This window comes from Orycteropus afer, unplaced genomic scaffold (genome assembly GCF_000298275.1).
Source record: "Orycteropus afer afer isolate SDZICR_OR568_19922 unplaced genomic scaffold, OryAfe1.0 scaffold00109, whole genome shotgun sequence".
In the NCBI taxonomy this organism is placed as follows: Eukaryota; Metazoa; Chordata; class Mammalia; order Tubulidentata; family Orycteropodidae; genus Orycteropus; species Orycteropus afer.
The window spans coordinates 8,724,082-8,730,418 of NW_006921696.1; positions in this window are offsets into that span (position 1 = coordinate 8,724,082).

A 6,337-nucleotide genomic window follows, 5' to 3' on the forward strand; every position below is an offset into this window, starting at 1 on the left:
TTCTCCGTTTGTTCCCCAACCACCATGCAGTCCTCCATGCAGTCCCTGGCTAGCAGGGTGATTTTTAAGTTAATACTTAGGTCCTGCCACCACTCAGGAATCTCCAAGCTGTCTGTGCCATCAGGATCGCTCAGAATCGCTGCCAGACCACAGCTCTGTATGTTTCCTTTTTTGGTATTTTCACACAAATTCATCTGCTAGTTGGGGTTTAGTCCACTTCTATAGCCTTCCCTTCAAGGCTCAGGGGTCCAAGATTATCTTCTGTGTCTGTGTTAATTGGTTTATCTTTTCTTTGTTGAAGAAGGTCTGTGCAGTCTTTCTGCCCAGTCTGCAATCTTGCCGGAACCTCTCCATAGATGTTATTCTTGATGTGATTCCACTATTCCTTTGGTTTTCAGTCATTCATGTTCAATGCATCAAATCTATTCTTTAGATGTTTTCTAAATTCAGGAGGAATCTAACAAAGGTCATATTTTGGTTCTCAGGGACTTCTTTTAATTGTCTTCAGCTTCAGCTTGAATTTGCAAAGGAGCAGTTGATGGTCAGTTCCATAATCATATCCTGGCCTTGTTTTGGCTGAAGATATTGGACTTCTCCATCACCTACTGACACAGATGTAGTCCATGTGATTCCTTTGTACTCCATCTGATGAAGTTCACATGTATAGCTGTCATTTGTGTTGTTGAAAAAAGGTATTTGCAAGGAATGAGTCACTGGTCTTGCAAAATTCCATCATATGATCTCCAGCATTATTCTGTCACCAAGGACAAATTTTCCAACTACCAATGATTCTTCTTTGCTTCCAACTTTTGTATTCTAATCACCAGTGATAACACAGCTTGATTGCATTTTTGGTCAATTTTAGACTGCAGAAGTTGGTAAAAATCTTCAACTTCCTCATCTTTGACTTTGGTGTTTGGTGCATAAATTTGAATAATAGTAGTATTAACTTCTACTTAGATCTTCCTTGTTGTTGTTGTTGTTGTTATGTGCCATCAAGTCATTCCCAACTCAGGTTTCCCTCCCTGGGTTTCTGAGGCAGTATCACTTTGGAAGTAGATTGCCCCATCTTCCTTCTGAGGAGTGGCTGGTGGGTTTGAACCTCCAGCCTTCTGGTTAGCAGTCAAGTGCCTTAGGTAGGTGTGGATATTATCCTATCATTGACAGTATTTTACTTCAGGATAGATCTTGAAACGTTCTTTGTAGTGGTGAATGTCATGTGTTTCCTCTTCAATTTTTCATTTCTGGCATAGTAGATTCAAAATGGCCAATACCAGTTCATTTCAGCTCATTAATGCCTAGGATTTCAATCTTTATTTCTTCCATTTCATTTTTGACAACTTCCAATTTTCTTAGATTAATTCTTTGTATATCCCATGTCCTAATTATTAACAGATGTTTGCAGCTGTTTCTTCTAATTTTGAGTCATGTCACATCAGTAAATGGAGGTTCTGAAAGCTTTACTCTATCCACAACATTACGTTGGCTCTACTTTGAGGAGGTAGCTATTTCCCAGTTGTATCTTGAGTGCCCTCTGATCTAAGGGGCTCATCTTCTGGCACTATATTGGTCAATATTTCAGGGCTATTCATAAATTTTTTCAGTAATATATTAGACAGTGTTTCACTGCTATTCATAAGGTTTTCACTGTCCAAGTTCTTTGAGAAGTGGATCACTTCTTCCTTCTTCTGAGTCTGTCTTATTCTGGAAGCTGTGCTGAAAATTTTCTACTGTGGATAACCCTGCTGGCATTTGAAACACTGGTGGTATAGCTTCCAGCCTCACAGCAACACGCAAGCTACCACAGGACAACAAACTGAAAGACAAGTTTTTCTCCCTTAGCTGTTCCAAACTGCTGCCAGCTTGCTTCCTGGTCTCCTTTAGCTGTTCCAAACCACCACCAATTTGCTTCCTGTTGTTGTTGTTTTGTGTCGTTGAGTTGGATCCGACTCATAGCGACCCCTCCTTGAGTTTCCGAGGCATTAGTTACGAAAGTAGACTGTCCAAACTTCCTTCTGAGGAGTGGCTGGTGGGTTTGAACTGCCAGCCTTCTGGTTTGCAATCAGGTGCCTTACGCACTATGCTACCAGAGCTCCCATTTGCTTCCTAGTCTGCAAAATATGTAAAGCAAATATTAACTGAATCAAAAGGAGAAATGGACAACTGTACAATAGTAGTAGGAAACCTTATCACACAACTTTCATAGAGGGACAGAACAACTAGGAAAAAAAAGAAAAAGATACCAAAGAACTCAACAACACAGTATACCAACTTGGCCTCATAGACATACAGAGCACTCCACTCAACAAAAGCACAATACACATTCTTCTCCAGTGCACATGGATCCTTCCCCAGAACAGGCCATATATTAGGACAGAAAACAAGCCTCAATAAATTTAAAAAAAATAATAAAAATAAATACTACAAAGGATCTTCTCAGATCCCAAAGCCATAAAATTAAAAATCAATGTTAGGACGATCAAAGAAAAATATCAAATATGTGGAAACTGCTCGAAAATCACTGGGTAATAGAAGAAAAAAAGTGTGAAATAAAAATTCCTAGAAACAAATGAGAATGAAGATATAACTTACCAAAACCTTTGGGACACAGAAAAAACAGTACTCAGGGGTCAATTCATAGCAACAAATGCACACACTAAAAAAGAGGAAAGAATCAAAATGAACACATTAACTCAACAACCACAACAATTGTAAAAAGAGCAACAAAAGAGACCTACAGTATTCAGAAGTAAGGAATAATAAAGATTAGAGCAGAAATAAATGAAGCAGAAAACAAAAAACAATAGAGAAAATCAACAAAACAAGAAACTGGTTCTTTGTAAGATGAACAAACTTGGCAAACCACTGACAAATTTAGCAAAGGAAAAGAAAGATAAGATGAAATAACATGAATAATAAATGAAAAGGGTGACTGTGCAACAGAATCAACTGAAATTAAAAAAGATAATAACAGAATACTATGAAGAACTGTACTGCAAGTGATTTGAGAACGTAGCAGAGATGGACAAGTTTCTAGAAGCCCAAGACCTACTTAAACTCTCCCAGTCAGAGATAGAAGACTTGAATAGACCTATAACAAAAGAAGATACTGAGCAGGTCATAAGAAAAAAAACAAACTTCTCACACAAAAAAGTCTTGGCCCAGATGGCTTCACTGTAGAATTTTACTAAACATTCAGGGAAGCGTTGACATCTATACTACTCAAACTATTCCAGAACCTAGGAAAAGATGGAATCCTCCCAAATTCATTCTATGAAGCAAATATAACACTGATACCAAAACTAGCAAAAGGCACCACTAAAAAGGAAAAGTAATACCAATATCCCTCATAAATGTAGACTCAAATATCTTCAACAAAATCCCATTCAACAGAAACTAATAACATATCAAAAAAATAATAAATACATCCTGACCAAGTGGGAATCATACCAGGTATGCATCAGAAAAACAATCAACGTAACCCACCACATAACAAAACAAAACAAAAGAACCATATGATCATATCAATCAACACAGAAAAGGTATTTGATAAATTCCAACAACCATTCCTGTTCAGAATTCTTAGCCAAATAGGAATAGAAGGGAAAATCCTTAATATGATAAAGGGTATATACACAAAGCCAACAGCCAATATTATTGTTAATGAAGAAAGACTCAAAGCATTCCCTTTGTGAATGGGAATCAGACAAGAATGCCACTCCTATTTAACATTGTATCACCACTCCTATTTAACATTGTATTGGAAGTCTTGTCCAGGCAATAAGGCAAGAAAGAGAAATAAAAGGCATACAAATTGGCAAAGAGGAAGTAAACCTATCTCTATTTGCAGACGACATGATCGTATACATAGAAAACCCAAGAGACTCAGTAAATATTTTCTAGAACTAATAGAGAGGTTCAGCAAACTGGCAGGGTACAAGGTCAACATACAAAAATCAGTTGGATTCCTCTACATCAACAAAGAGGCCTCTGAAAAAGAAATAAGGAAAACAATACCATTTACAATAGCTACCAAAAAGATAAAATATCTAGGAATGAATCTTACCAGAGACACAAAAGACCTATACAAAGAAAACTACAAAACACTGCCACAAGAAACTACAAGGGATCTACATAAACGGAGTAACCAGCTTGTTCAGGGATTGGAAGAGTGAATATTGTGAAAATGTCAATATTGCCCAAAGCAGTCAACATATTCAATGTAATCCTCATCCAGATTTCATCAACATTTTTTAAGGACATGGAAAAAACAATCACTAATTTCATATGGAAGGGAAAGAGAACTCAGACAAAGAAAGCACTGCTGAATAAGTAAAACAAAGTGGGAGGTCTCACACTCCCAGATCTCAAACCTACTATTCAGCCACAGTAGATAAAGCAGCATAGTATTGGTATAATGATAGAGAGTTAGACCAATGGAATGGAATTAAAATCTCAGAAATAGACCCATCCATCTATGGACAACTGATCTTTGACAAAGGCCCAAAGACCATTAAATGAAGGGAGAGATAACCTCTTTAACAAATGGTGCTGGGAAAATTGGATATCCACTTGCAGAAAAATGAAACAAGAGCCATACCTCATGCCATATCCAAAAATGAACTGAAATTGGATCAAAAACTTAAATGCAAAACTCAAACTATAAAGCTCATCAAAGATAAAATAGGGGCAAATATGTTGTTCTTGTTGTTGTTATGTGCTGTTTACAGAAGTCGGTTGCCCAACCTTCCTTCCAAGGAGTGCCTGGTGGGTTTGAATCACCAGCCTTCTGGTTAGCAGTTAAGTGCCTTAGGCACTGTGCTACCAGAGGTCCTAGTAGAAAATCTAGGAAGTCTAATTTACAGCATAGACTATTAAGCACAACACAATATGCATACGCAGTGGAAAAGAAGCTAGATGACTGGGACCTTTTTAGAAAACTAATTCTTATGTGCATTGAAAGACTTCCCTAAAAGGGTAAAAAGAGAACCCACAGATTGGGAAAAAAATATTTGGCTATGATATATCTGACAAAAGACTTATCTCCAAAATTTATAGAAAATGTCAACACCTCAATGCCAAAAAGACAAACAACCGAATTCAAAAATGGGCAAAGGATATGAACACACACCACTACAGAAGATATACTGGCAGCCAACAAACACTTGAGGAAATGCTTATGATCATTAGCCATTAGAGATGCAAATCAAAACAACAACAAGATATCTCACTCTGGCAATAATAGCAAAGTTCAACAAGACAGAAAATAACAAATGCTTAGGAAATTGTGGAGAGATTGGAACTCTCATACACTGTTGGTGGGACTGCAAGATGGCACAACCATTATGGAAAATGGTATGGTATTTCCTTAAAAAATTGAAAATAGAAATACCATTTGATCTAGCAATTCTATTACTAGGAATATATCCTAAAGAAGTGAGAGACAGGATATGAACAGACATGCATACCCATGTTCATCACAGCACAACTCATTACAGCAAAGAGATGGAAATAACCTAAATGCCCATCAACAGATGAATGGATAACCAAATTATCATACATTCAAACAATGGAATATTATACATTAAAGAATAATGAAGAATACACAAATTATCTCACAATTTGGATGGATTTGAAGGATATTACGCTGAGTGAAGTAAGTCAATCTCAGAAGAACAAATATTTTATGAGCTTATTATTGTAAAAAGTCAAGGAAAGGTTTATTTAGGGAAGGAAATTCACTCTTGGTTTCTTGGTTACCAGTGAAGAGATGGAAGGGGAGGGAAATTTTATGACTTGTTGGGGGTCTCATGTTGATTTGGGTGAGGGGAGAGACAGTATGGAAAGAGTCTGTGACCATCATGGTGACAAAGGGGAAAGGGAGGACATAGAAACGTGCACATAAGATATGGACAACAGAGGCAAATACTAGTATATGCACAATATTGCATTACCACTAACACTGAACACTAGACTATGGATAAATGTACAGACAGGTGAGAAGCTAGGGTGGGAGTAGGCAAACAAGAATATACACTACACCAAACATAGATTTGGCTGAAGATAATCTTACCTATGCACTTGTGCTACAAAATTAGCCACATACATTACAGAAACAACAGAAGGCAGAGTTGGAGTAACTTCTCAGAGACAGTGAAACACATTGAGAGGGAGAAGATCTCATAGTCTCAGGGGACAGCATGCTCAATTAGGACAATATAGTACATAAAAATCTTGTTCTATGGAGTTCCGGTAAGATGGCGGACTAGGCAGAAAGACTGCACAGACCCTCTTCAACAAAGAAAAGGGAAACCAATTAACACAGACACAGAAGATA